The 14893-nt window shown below is 38.5% G+C and overlaps 1 protein-coding gene across 16 annotated transcripts in view; it reads right to left on the bottom strand.

Moving 5' to 3' along the window:
* PDE4D (phosphodiesterase 4D) overlaps positions 1-14893 on the bottom strand; it is a 1449034-nt gene that overhangs the window by 401330 nt on the left and 1032811 nt on the right. The gene's annotated exons all lie outside the window — the stretch shown is intronic.

The raw sequence follows: 14893 nt of genomic DNA on the forward strand, positions 1-14893 counted from the left end.
GAAATTCATGGTCAGTTTAAAAATAAATGCCATTTTACAAAGGCTTACAATCTTACAGTTCAGCCAGCATCTGAGTGACCTCAGCAATAAAATATTTAGGGACAAAGTCTGATGTATTTTGGATGTTTCTGAAAATTATTTATCTTCTATTCAAGATGCATTCAGAGGTCTGCACAATATATTGCAGGGTGAAAGTCAGGTTCTGAATTGGAAACGAATAAACAAAAAAGTGATTGACTCTGACAAAAAATTAAGCTTTGCTAAATTTAAGTCTAACTCCGAATGTAGATGTTCCCCAAAGACCTTCGCTTGGCCCTCTTCAGTTTTCATATCTCCAACGCTGACTTCTTTTCACTCTTTCTTTGATATTTGTTTGCTCTTCTCCATCTACTTGTCCCGACAAATTCTCAAAATCAGTTTATTCATCAATAAGTCATTATTTTTACTCTCAAACCTGATGCTCCTCTTTTTTTTTTTTTTGTGGTACGCGGGCCTGCCACCACCGTGGCCTCCCGCGTTGCGGAGCACAGGCTCCGGGCGCGCAGGCTCAGCGGCCATGGCTCACGGGCCCAGCCGCTCCGCGGCATGCGGGATCTTCCCGGACCGGGGCACGAACCCGCGCCCCCTACATCGGCAGGCGGACCCCCAACCACTGCACCACCAGGGAAGCCCGATGCTCCTCTTCTTAGTCCCTATTTCTGTTAACTGTACAATTCTTTTTGCCAGAAATTCAGGAATAGTTGTGATGTCCAGGTATCACCACGGAAACGGCATCCTCTTTTTCTTTCTCACAAAAATTTTCAAGTCTTGCTGATCCTTCCTCCATGTCTCCCTCCTATCAATTTATTACTACATGTACCACTTCATGTTAGGCCCTAATTATATGCTCTCTTTAAAAGAGACAGCCTTACTTTTCCTCATAAATTTTTATACAGTCATTGTAGAAAATGTAAAATATACAAAAAGAATAACATAAATTAATACTTTGATCCATCATCTTGTATGGAGTATTATTATTACCTCTAGAGTAGATTATTGCTATAACCCTTCCCACTGGTCTCCTTACTCTATCTTCTGCTGCTCCAAACTATGTCTTCACTGGTGACATTTGATTCTTCATTAAGCAGAGGCTAAGATTATAGAATTCCCCTGCTCAAAATCTTCAATAGCTCACCTTAGCTTAGAAAAAATTCCTTAGCTTGGTTTTCATGACCCTAAAAATACAGTCTCACTCATTCCAATATTATTTCCCATGATTGCTTCTCAAGTTCATTAAGTTTTGGCCACACTTATTTTTTTCCCTATAAATGTTCACTTACCTTCCCATAACCATACATTTGCCAGATTCTCAACTCCACAAAACTAAGTGCAAACTTCAAGACCAAATGTCATTTTGCCCATGAAGCATGCTACGGCATCCCTAGTTGGAAGTAAACTCTGCCTTCTCAGAGCTGCCAAAGGGTTTTGCTTCTGCTTTTCCTAGGGGTACACAGTACAAAATGTAGAGACAGATGACTGGGACTTGAGTACAAATTCTACCATTTAAGTAACTCTCTGGCTGTGAGCAAGACCCTTGAACCCTCAGTTTTCTTATCAGTTGATGTGAGAAACAAAGGTGATGATATATGGAAATCTACTTTGTAAACTACAAAGTGCTAGATATTGGGAGTTCATTCTCTGCCAGGTGTTCCCTTTTAGGCACTGCCTTTAAAGAGAATGGTTCATCCTCTTTCATGACTTAATTTGTAAGACCTTCCCTGAACAGGTGGTGGTGTTTGGCCCTATGTGTCCCTAGAGGATCATTAAAGTCTTTATGTGGTTATAATTCAATTTTTTAATTTAATTTTTTGCCAGAGCAGGTAGACTGCGATCTTTTTGAAGGCTGGAAATTTGTCTTACCTAGCTGTACAATCATAGTGGAAAGCTCTGAACTCAATTCCTGTTCAGTAAATGTTCATTGAATGAGTGAATACATGAGTGAACGAATAAATAAATAAATGAATTTGCTGATATCTGGATCTTGTGCATCAGTTATTTATGTTTAGTACTTGTGTTCTCTCATTAGACTATAAGCTCCATGAGTAGAGGTTCCTTGGGTGATCCATCTTTGTATCCATATAGTTCCATATGCAATGATATAGAACGAATACTTACAGAAAGTTGAATAGAAAAATGTAACTCAGCTGGATCATGAGTTGAAATGCTCCTTCATATAGAACTTTCCTGTGTGACAGTTTTTTTTTTCCTGGTGTGCATGCAATCCTAATATCTGTTTAACTCTGCAAATGAGGCTAATTATATTTACTATCAACATTGGAGTTCCTTCTCAAATCAAATATAAGAATGTCTATAAACACAGATACATCTTTTGATGGTACAGTAATACAAACTTCAGTGGGGGGAGATCTTACTTAGGTTACGTTCTAACATCAGCCCTTGGGGCGAAAATTAGTCTAGTCAATATCCTGGAGAATGGAGAATCCATTCCACATCTCCATATCATGGAGAATCCCTTAAATCACCCAAATGTAAGTCAAGATGTTCATGCTACGGCAGGCCCAGGGGAACTGAGATGGGGAGAGAGCAAAAGACTCCCATCTCCTACCTCACACTAACTAGTGGGCATAGATTCATTCAATGTGGTAGCAGGTGGAGAAAACGGAATTGCCTCTTTAAATTGGTATTTCTCTCTCCTTTATCGCTCCTGCTTGGCTTAGCATGTATATTTGAATTTGCATTATTAAGTGTTAGGACAGTGCACTTCTACTGAATTGCTCTTTTACAGTATCTCCTTAGTCACAGCACAGGAAATGTTTTTCAATAGCCTGTAAAGACAAATGGACCTTTATAAACATCATTAGGTCCTGAGTAACTTAACCCCAATCACCCCTGTAATACCTTACTTCCAAGTCTGACATGGAGAGCCTAGTGTGATATGTTAAAAATTGCTAGTGATGTAAAGGCTAACTTTCATGTTCTAACTCTGTTTTGAGGTGATTCTGAACCTACACTGAAGTCAGAGACAATGGCAACCCCAGGGCTGGAATGTTCTGGTTTCACAGAGTTTATCATGCTGGATTTCTGACATGTATCAGCCTTAGGATTCAAATGATTTTTCCTCTGGAGGGAAGAAAACTATACTCACAAAAAGAAATATCAAGGAGAAGCAAACTCTCTTACAAGTCAAAATGTCCAAGAATTCCTTTGCTAGCAGAGTATGAATTCTACCAACAAACTACAGAAAGGGAAAATTTGATTGTGTTACTCTTGGTGTTACAGCCACTGGTTTCCTAAAGTAGGAGAGAGAGAGAGAGGAAAGAAAATAGAAACTCAAAGGGAACAGCAAGCTGCTGGTATTCTTGATGTTCTTGTTATTACATGAGGAATTACCATGGTAACGCCGGTACCACTTGACTCATCTTACATCAGATACCAGTATACACTGTTCAGAAATAACAGCACAGACGAGAGCACATATTTTCCATCAAGGTGGCAGGGACCAAAGGACAACTGCAAATTTAGGAAAACTGTATGCCTATCACAAGGGCAAGTTGAAGAATTTTGACTGCTCAACAGACTTGGAGACTTCTGTAGCTATATGTATATATATTTTTCTAACTTTTGCCTGGATTAAAAATCAATAACTAAATGCCACTAATCCCTCATGTATTATGATAAACTGAAGGCTACCTGTTTTGTGAGATGGTTTACTGTGAATTCTTGTACAATCATCAGCTCAGATTTCAAGAAATCTTAGAGGAATTTTAAATGTCTTTATCATGCAAATCAGGCAAATTCATTGTTTTCTGACTCAGCCATTGCTCAGGAAAAAAACACCACAAAGGTAGAATTTTGTATTTTTTATACTTGGGATAATCATAAAGCTTCGGAACTGGGTATCTACCACCCAAAGGGTTTTGGTATAATTTACTAGTCTGGCAAAAAAAGGAAATATCACTATAGCAACGAAAACAACCCAACAAACACACACAAAGCCATTCTGGGTGGATTATACAGAAACCAATGATGCAGAAATCATTTAAGAGGTTCTAATAACAGATCACATTAATGGGCAGTATTAGTAAAGACAGAGTGGAAGTGTCTGACACAAGAATTTAATAGTAGGTAAAAGAGAACCTGGTGACAAGGGAGCAAGTTGAAATAAAGGGAGGTGACGACAGTGACTCCCATATTTCTAGTTTGGGTAACTGGGGAGTAATCCATTAGACCTTCTAATCAAGGAATGGAAGAGAAACAAATCTTAAGAGTAAGACAATGAGTTCAATGTTGGCCATGAGAACACTCATAATAATTTAAGGCAGTGAGAATGATACAAGTAAATGGGAAGAGCGGTCAGGGCTTGAGATCCAAGTTCGGAAGTTGCTAGATTGAATGCAAGATGTTTCTCCAAGAGGTACATGTTTATTTACTGTCTCTGATGACTTTCTTATTCCCAGTTAGAATAATACATTTCATAAGAATTAACTGAATGCCTATTATGTTCCAGGCCCTGTACAAAGCACTGGACGCACTGTGGTTTAAAACACAGACTTAGACCCTATTCCCATGATCCCATAATTGACTATGGAAGTAGGCTCTGAGGCCAATTAAATACGCAAATATGGGATTGCAACTGTGAGAACTGCTAAAAAGAAGATAACGGTGCAATAGGAGCATATAAATAGGTACTTAACAGATTCTGAGTGTTTAGGGAATGTTTCCCTGGGGACGATGCGGCCTGAAGGATGAGTAACACCATGAGCTACTGAAAACCACATGAATGAAGCCTTGACCATCTTTTGAAATTTAGAACACATTCCATCTTGTCTGGGAAGCTGATTAGCTTTCCCTTGGACACTTGAAACTTCCTTCTCAACAAACTTCTTTCCAGGGTATCATCACTGGCAAAACTATCTTCTTTGCTGAAGCAGCCCTCCTCTTGGGGCTGTAGAAAACATGGCATTAGGGATCAAGTCCAAAGCCATCAATCATAGTTTAAAGTTGACTGCCCATCCCTTTTTTTTTTTTTTTTTTTTGTCTTTGCTTCTTTCAGACCTTCTACATCAATATATAATCTGCTTGATAGCAAGGTGCTATGCTAAGCCTGGAATGCTTGTCAGAATTCACGATTTCATGTATGCAGTTAACAAAGTAAAATGAAGGTGATAATAAAAGCTTTCTCTTTGTAGCATGAGTTTATCTATGTAGTAATCTTGTTTAATGCAAGAGAAAAATCCAAAGGAAAGAAAAACAAACCAAAACAACAAAAAAGGAAAATTACTGAAAGAAGTTTCAAAGGATGGGTAATTTGATGTCTTTTTTTTTAACATCTTTATTGGAATATAATTGCTTTACAATGGTGTGTTAGTTTCTGCTTTATAACAAAGTGAATCAGCTATACGTGTACATATATCCCCATATCCCCTCCTGCGTCTCCCTCCCACCCTCCCTATCCCAGCCCTCTAGGTGGTCTAGCACTGAGCTGATCTCCCTGTGCTATGCGGCTGCTTCCCACTAGCTATCTATTTTACGTTTGGTAGTGTATATATGTCCATGCCTCTCTCTCACTTCATCCCAGCTTCCCTTGCCCGCTCCCCGTGTCCTGTGACTAACACATGAAGGTCACTGCGATTGTGTAGAATCTCCTGTACTTCATGGCAGTAAACATTCTAAGTATTCTAAATAGTCTCATTTCACTCCGTTTGGCAAAGGAGAGGCTGTATGGTTAGGTGATGGGTGGACGCTGAACTGGTGCAGAGGGACAAAGGTGAATATTTATGACGGGTTTTATTAATCTCTAGCAGTTGGCAATAGATAGGAAAATAGACTGTTTTTTTCTAACTTCAGTTGGAAAATATTACCTACTGTTTATTTCAGTGTTTTAAAATCCTCAGTGATAAATAAGACACAAAGGATATGTTTTAAAACTGCATTTCCAATGAAAGAATTACATTAAAAAATCATTTGATGTTTCTCTCCAAAAAAGAAATTAAGAATTATTTTGTTCATTTACTTTTTTTTTTTTTTTTTTTCTGTGGTACGCAGGCCTCTCACTGCTGTGGCCTCTCCGGCTGCGGAGCACAGGCTCCGGATGCGCAGGCTCAGTGGCCATGGCTCACGGGCCCAGCCACTCCGCGGCATGTGGGATCTTCCCGGACCGGGACACGAACCCGTGTCCCCTGCATCGGCAGGCAGACTCTCAACCACTGCGCCACCAGGGAAGCCGCCTGTTCATTTACTTTTGAGACCAATCTCCGTCACTTTGTTTTTGCCACTCTCCGCCCTCCCTTGTTATAGCCCAGACACCTGATCCTTTTAGTTTCTTTACCATTAATATCAGGGCCTCCCTCATACAGTTCTCTGCAGAACATGTTACTCATCTTCAGGCCTCCTCATCCCCAGGGAAACGTTTTCCAAATGCCCAGACTATGTTAGGTATGTATTTATATACTTTTATTGGGCCCTTGTCTCCTTTTTAGCCGTTCTCACAATTGTAATCACATACTTATGTATTTTGTAATTGTAATGAAATTGTTCCTGCCAGGATTTTACTCTCCTTGCTTCAAACAGGATACGGCTCCAGTCTTTTCCATTTCAGTTTATGCTGCGAGATATTGCCAGATTATTCTTCCTAAAACAGCTGTTTCCATCATGCCACTACGAAAGGGCAGGAAAGACAGTATATAAATAACTGAGGTTTACATGATAATGCTGTGATAAACATATAAGAAAAGAAACAACAGCTAGCTAAAGGAGAAACTTCCTTTTGGAACTAGGGAATCAGGAGAGGATTAATGAAAACTAGCTGCAGGATGAGTTGGGGTTCATCACAAAAGGGGGGAGAGGAGAACTACAGGCTAAAAATAGGTATAGTCAGTAGCTCTTTACACCTACAATACAGAGTATAAGTGGGTGATGAGGGGGCATTTACAAGGGTAGAGGGTTTGGAGGAAGTAGACCAGGAACATTTGGAATCGAGCCTTTTTTGTATGCAATGAAAACCTACTGGCGTAAGCATGGAAGCATCATGATGAAATTTTAGAGAATGACAATCAGAAAGAGGATGATAGGAGAATAAAGAGAAAATTATGAGGCTAGGAGTCTTTCAGGCAAAAGAGGATGAGGGCTTGAGCTAGGATGGCATGCTGGGGATGGCAACGAAAGGAAGGAGAAAGAATGCACCTGATGCCAGGTAGCGATGGGGTGGGTAGTCTGAGGGAGAGGAAGCAGTTAGGATGACTTTTTGGTAAGCGCCATGGATCACGGAGGAAATGGAAGATGGTGAGAGACCCTGAGTAATTTTAATTTCAAATATGTTGAGTCTGAGTTCTCTGGAGAACCCTTAGCTAGCAGACAGTTGTAACACTGCTTTGGATTTGAGGAGAGAATGAGGGGCTGGTAATACACATTCTAGTTCAAACTGTTACCACCAATAATTTCTATCCAGATGAATGGAGGCTTAGAAGAAATCTTGATGATAATTAGAAGTTTTAGTTAGTGGAAAGAAGGACCTATTATCAGAGGAAGTACTTCCTTTTCCCCCAGAATTTTCCCCTTACGAAATCTTCTCTTTGCTGCTAGGATGAGCTGAGCTGGTTATAATGAAAACCCACATTTGGCTCACACATTCCCAAAACATGTGCCCATGCACATAGGCATGGGGACAGGTGACAAGAGTCCAGCAGAGCTTCACTATACCAGGCCAGTGGGATGGTCACTCGATATTCATTATCTTCTGTGTAATTTTACCTAGTATTTTTCACTTCACTTTGAAAAGCAGATCAATGTTTAGCACCTAGCCTGGAGCGACAAGAATGTATTAGAGCATTTATTCAGCTTTCTGTAATGAAATCTTCGTAGTAGCTCTGCTGAAATAATAACAGGCCCTGACAATGCAATAAAGCTGTTTGAATCACTGAATATTTTAGACCATTTAAAAAGTGTGGCAGTTGTCTATTTTTAACCAGGCTAAGAGAGCATTATCTAGTAGTTACCACGAGAAAAATGAAGGTGTTTTCATGAATAAATATCAAAAAAAAATCAATTATCTGGATACAAATACAGGCCTTCAAAGAGCTTCAAAGTACTCCCCAATCCAATTTATTTATACAAGACTTTCCCAATCTCAGCACTGTTGGGATTTTGGGATTTGGGGTCGAATATTTCTTTTTATTTTTAAGATTTTTTTTTTTAGGTGAAGTATAGTTGATATACAATGTTGTGTTAGTTTCAGGTGTACAGCAAGGTGATTTAGTTATACATACGTATATTTTTTTCACATTTTTTCCCTTATAAGTTATTACAAAATATTGAGTAGAGTTCCCTGTGCTATACGGTAGGTCCTTCTTGGTTACCTATTTTATATACAGTAGTGTGTGTGTGTTAATCCCAAATTCCTAATTTATCCCTCCCCCTCTTTCCCCTTTGGTAACTGTAAATTTGTTTTCTATGTCTGTGAGTCTATTTCTGTTTTGTAAATAAGCTCAATTGTATCATTTTTTTTAAAAGAATAATTCTTTGCTGTAGGGGCTGCCCTGTGTATACGAGAATGTTTAACAGCATCCTGTTCATCTACCTACTTGATACCATTAGTCACCCCCCAACTTGTGACAATCAAAAATGTCCCTATACATTTCCAAATGTTCCCTGGGGGTAAAACTGCCCCAGTTGAAAACTACTGGCTACATTGACAATAAATTTAATATCCACTTTTCAAAAAGGGCTGTAGAACAGCAAATGTTGGCTTCGGCCCTGTCTGAATGATTCTAGACTCCAGGTTAAAGAGGTTATATTTGATAAAGATTGACTGTTCACAGCGTGGAATGGTTTTCCTTTGGTACAGAAAGTGGGAAGTATTCATCTATACTCTGCAGTGCCTCACTTGTGCAAGTTCAGACTCATTGATTGAACATATTTTTATGAACAGGAGGTCACCAATTATTGAGGAATCATAGTCCAATTCCTATCTCCTTCCACAGTCATTACTAGCAAAGCATTTCTATGAACACAATTTGCTATGCGCTAAACTGTGTCACTCCAAAATTCATATGTTGAAGCCTAACTCCCAGTACTTCAGAATGTGACTATATCTGGAGACAGAGTCTTTAATGGGGTGATGAATGAGCCCCTTATCCAATCTGATTAGTGTTTTTATCAGAAGAAGAAATTTGGACTCACAGAGACACCAGGGGTGCAGGCACAGAGGAAAGACCATGTGAGGACACAGTGAGAAGCCAGCCATCTGCAGGCCAAGGAGAGAGGCCTCAGGAGAAACCAAACCTGACAACACTTTGATCTTGGACTTCTAGCCTCCGGAACTATGAGAAAATAAATCTCTGTTGTTTAAGCCATTCAGCCTGTAGTATTTTGTTATGGTAGCCCTAGCAAACAAATACGAATAAAAATTTACTAAGAATAATAATACTAATGAACTAAAAGTAATAATTTGAGTAAACGAAATCTTGATGATTGGTTAGAAATCTAAGCGTGCAATTTTGTAATCTTTCCTCAAGGAGAAAACAGGCTGATTAAGGTATACTCAGATTCCTGGTGTTCATTCCTATTTTCTGGCTCTCTTGCGCTGTGCTTTTTTCTGATCCCAGAGATTACAGAGACAATGAGCATACCTATAGGATTTAGGAGAACAGGCTGGAGGGGATGAGAGAAGGTGGGAAGCAAGAGGGACCTCAGAGCAGGGCACAGGACAGAGCCCCACCAGCCAGAGACATGGGGCAGAGCCGCTGAGATGTGTGAGCCCCCAGAGGTGCTGGGAAGAGATGCAGACCTGCTAGGTTGCTAGATGCTAGGTTGTTAGAAGTATTGCCCAGGAGCACAGGTGCTTTCTGTACCTTAGGGTGCTGGTGAGTCCTGACCCGCCTCTTTCGCTGCTCCCAAGTTTTGTTTTCTATTTTGCTAAAAAAATTGTTTTTCTGAGTTTTACATTATTGCAGGACAAACAAAACTAGAACTTACAGTTCGCAATTTTTGTAACTTATTTTATAAACTTTTGCGCTTCTATCACATTTCTGACAGTTGCAATACCTTTTTCCTCTAGGAACTTTCCTCTGTCCCCTCTCACGGTGACTATTTCTTCTCCTTTTTACCATATGGTTATATTTGATGAAGCAAAAAAAAAAAAAAAAACATATGCTTTGCTGACCTGATAAAAACAAAAGCCATGATCCCAACCACTTAAGCCAGGGATCTGAAGTCGATCAGTGCTGTATGCAGATTCTATAGGGAAATGAGGAAGGGAACTCAGCTGACCCAGGAGAAGAGCAGAGGCAAAAGCCTTGCCAAAGACTCCATATGGTGGCGCCCAGAGAAGTGATATATATACCTATGCCAAGATGGGTAACATCACTTTCTCATCATTTATTAAACAAGCATTTGTCTGATCTGTGCCTGCCTCTATTCTGGGCACCAAGGATGTAACAATGAGCAAGACGTCATCCACACACTCAAAAACTCTGCAGCCTGATTGGGTGAGGATGGAGTAGAAGAACCAGATTAAATCTGGTTACTTTTTTCTCTATGGATTAAAACTGAGACTTCAAAGTATTATAACATTTAAAGGAAGTTATTTTTCTTGCAAGAGTAAATACAGAGTCCTAGAGTTTGCGGAGGAAAATTTTTTAAAATCATGAATATAGAAAATTATTAGGATCACAGATGATAGGACTGTCATTCTCTTCAACACTGAGATTAATTAAGACTTAGGACTGTTAGCTGCTTTGTTAATCTCTTCATTGCTGCTTTTGAAACAAGAATTCAGAACTATCAAATGACCATGTGGTCACGCTTCCAATACTGCTAATTTTCAATATGGAAAATTATTTCCCCTGTGTTCTAAGACAACATGCTGTTCTTTCAAGAAGTCATTACTTTATAAGGATATATTGGGATTCAAATTGAGCTATATTTTGTTTTATTTTTATTTATTTATTTTTGGTTGCATTGGGTCTTCGTTGCTGTGCATGGGCTTTCTCTAGTTGCAGTGAGCAGGGGCTACACTTCATTGCGGTGCGTGGGCTTCTCATTGCGGTGGCTTCTTTTTGTTGCAGAGCACAGGCTCTAGGCGCGCGGGCTTCAGTAGTTGTGGCACGTGGGCTCAGTAGTTGTGGCTCGTGGGCTCTAGAGCACAGGCTCAGTAGCTGTGGCACACGGACTTCGCTGCTCCAAGGCATGTGGGACCTTCCTGGACCAGGGTTTGAACCCGTGTCCCCTGCATTGCAGGCGGATTCTTAACCACTGCGCCACCAGGGAAGTCGGAGCTATATTTTGCATATTTGATTAGATTTCCTACTTTATTCTCTCCATTTAGTGCAAAGCCAGATCTCTTTTACCACCTCAATATTACTCTTCATTGACTAGGTTAAAACATCAACATACAGCTCCTCTTCTTTAGATGTTTTCCTTGCTTCCTCCCTCCTTCCTTCCCTCCCTCTTACTAATTATCAAAGCAATATCCTTTCTGCCAAAGAGCACAACTGTAACTACATGAAAATAAACTTAAACACGCTGTTTTAGACAAATCTTAGATGAGCCCCAGCAAGCATCCTGGAACTTCACTATTTAATTTGGGGTCAAGTTCAGTGCATCTAGGACAAAGACCTACCACAGTTCCAGATGTATTGTTTTCTCAGCAGATAAAAAGAAGTTCAAAAAAAGGAAATTTACAACTTTAGAAGATGATTTACAGAATAAAAAGACATTGTCTACGATTTGTATCTTCCTTCATCCGTTCATCCACCCCCTTCAACCATCGTCATTACAAATTTGTTCCCATAGCTATACTTCTATGGGATATAAGCTCTAGATATAATGATTTAATGACTACACATCTTTTAAACAAAAGGCCATTTACTTGCTATATATAAGCAATGTATTGTACTAAAGGACAAGCTGGACCTGATATTTTTACAAATTTGAGGTCTATACTACAAAATACTGGTTATTGCCAAACGCCTTGCAAGAATATTTGCTTGCAAAATACACTGTGATGCCCGATGTAAAAACTGATTGGAGGTAAGTCTGAAATTGCCTGAGTATAATACAGTATGCTAAGAGTCCACACTACATGCATATATTCATCAGGTTACATAAACACATGATTCCACTGACTTACACAGAAAGTTGATTACTTTTAAGTGGAGAAAAAAGTAAGGTAATGTGAATAGGGACATAGCATTGACACATTTGAAGAGCCTACTTCTGTAAATTTAAAATAAAAAAGTAAGGAATCGAACCCTCTTTAACTGGTTTCAAGCCAATGCCATAACCACTATGTCTTGCTCAATGAATGAGATATTAGTAAAAATTACCTAACTTTGTCAAAGTTAAATTATAGGCAATAATCCTATCTATCTGTATGGCATATCCATTTCAACTAGGCTTTCAAGATGCAACATCTTCTCTTATGGAAGAATTTTACATTTTCATGACCATACATTAACAATTTGGCAACTTGTGTGCTTTTGTGGTGTCGCACCCCTGATTACAGAAGGGATTTGGGTGACTGATGAACACTGAGCTGTGTAGGGGGTCTCAGGACACATTCTCCTAAATGTACTTGGACACAGTTGCTAGTTGCTGCCAGCCCGTTATAAATTCAAATGGTGTTGTAGGTCGACAGGAAGAGCCGTGGTACTTGGAGAAGAGAATCGAATATTTCCACTCACAAAAATTTTAAAAAGTTCATTCCCATCATACCAATTTTTTTTTTTTTTTTACAGTTGAAAAACTAATCAACTTGGGTCATTTGTTAAGACGTGGATGGATCCAGAGACTGTCATACAGAGTGAAGTAAGTCAGAAAGAGAAAAACAAATATCGTATATTAACACATATATGTGGAACCTAGAAAAATGGTACAGATGAACCGGTTTGCAGGGCAGAAACTGAGGTGGTACAGATGAACTGGTTTGCAGGGCAGATGTAGAGAAAAACTGTATGGACGCCAAGGGGGGAAAGCGGCATGGGTGGTCGTGGTGGTGGTGTGATGAATTGGGTGATTGGGATTGACATGTAGACACTGATGTGGATAAAATTCTAAAATTGATGACTAATAAGAACCTGCTGTAAAAAAACAACAAAAAAAAGATTAAGACCAAAATGCTTTCCAAAGTGGTTGCACCATGGCATTACTATTATTTTTGCTTCATAAACAGTATTACTGTAAGTTTAGTAAAATATTTTAAAATACTACAATTCCTCTGCATATATTTTATTATAAATTAATATAACCTTGATGACTGATGGATAGTTCTCAGGGAGGTATAACCAAAGTTGCCCTATAATTGGGCATGACATTATGCCACAGTAAATTAGTAAAGATCTGATGGTGTCATTCTTATATCTTTGGGTCATACTTCTTCCTGAAATCTCCCTCTAAAAAAATGTAATTAATTTTTTACAGCATTAAACTTTTCTTCTCTGTGGCATTTCCAAATAGGTTTAAATGGCTAATTATTCAACTTTCTCAGAATAATTAGCATAATCAGTTCTATATGTTTCCCGATCACCTGAAGTTTGGCATTTAAGTATAATTTATAATGCTTCGGACATCTGTAGTTTTTATTTTAATTCAGATGTTCTCCTATTTTTTTTTATCATATGCTTTCTTCATCTTCCAGTGAACTGCCAAAGATGGAATCAAGGATATATTTTAATGTATATATAGGACTAAAGGTTCTCAGTTTTACATGTGTTTAACAATATTTTTATCTAGCCAAGTAAAATAGAATATTCAATAATCTATTAAAATTATTTTAAGCTCAACAGCTGAGTTATTATCATTTCAATAATTTTATATATGCACATATATATGTGTGTGTGCATGTGTGTGTTGAATGAATTAAATCACAAAGTTTTGATTTTACCTTTATGAAAGAGCTACAGATAATTCTCTTGAACAACATATAATCTACTTAAAAAAAATAGTTCATTCCCATCACACCAATTTTTTTTTTTTTTCCCAGTTGAAAAACTAATCCCAAGGCATTTCTGAAGTTTGGAAACTTTTAGAAGAAAATCACTTAAATGTCTGAATGTTCCTTTATGTTTACAAATAAGGTCATAGCTGGCAAAATGTATGCTTTATGTGTGAGTTTATGCATGTGTGATTAGAAAAGGAAAAGTAGAAGCATAAGATGATAATGATAGCCTTCCAGTAAATTATGTTGCTTTTAGAATTTTGGATTTTGATTTCAAGAATTCATAAAATTATGGAGAACTGGCATTTTCACAGAGAACAGAATATCATTGTAAAAAGTTTCTGAAGTTCATTCTGAAACACTGAATAAAATGACTGTATAAAACCTAAATTGATGGATGATTTTTTTGGACCTATTAGTCAAACGTATCATCCCCATTCTGACACTGCAATAAAAAGGCTAGAGGATGGAAAGGCTTTCCTTACTGCGCACTCTCTTTTCTTGTTATGAAAACACTGAGCTCAACTTTGAAATTCCGAATTATACAACGTGAGTTTGCCTGGGTAGTGTGTCTGTAGCGTGCGGGCGGGTTGTGGAGACTGTGAGTTCGCAGAATTCTGGAACACTGACCTAGAAATGACATCTTCTTCTTCAGAGAAATATCTAACCCTATTCTGGCCTCCACGAAAATGAATGCTTTTTATAGAATTTTAACATATTTATTGCACTTTGGCATTAAGGAATGTTATACGTACGTTATGAGACACTGGGTATCTGGTAATAAGAGATCTTAATAAATATATCCATTAGTTGGCCAAATCCTCTTTCAAATATTCCTCATGGATGATTCTGAAGGTAGTACAAGCACTAGCAATCTCTCAAATGGTTAAAACCTACAGACCCTGAAACCGGATCGGCTTTTGCTAACTAAGCGAAGAATAATTTCCAGATTTCCTCTTC

The sequence above is a fragment of the Pseudorca crassidens genome, chromosome 3 (assembly GCF_039906515.1).
Source record: "Pseudorca crassidens isolate mPseCra1 chromosome 3, mPseCra1.hap1, whole genome shotgun sequence".
Taxonomy (NCBI): domain Eukaryota; kingdom Metazoa; phylum Chordata; class Mammalia; order Artiodactyla; family Delphinidae; genus Pseudorca; species Pseudorca crassidens.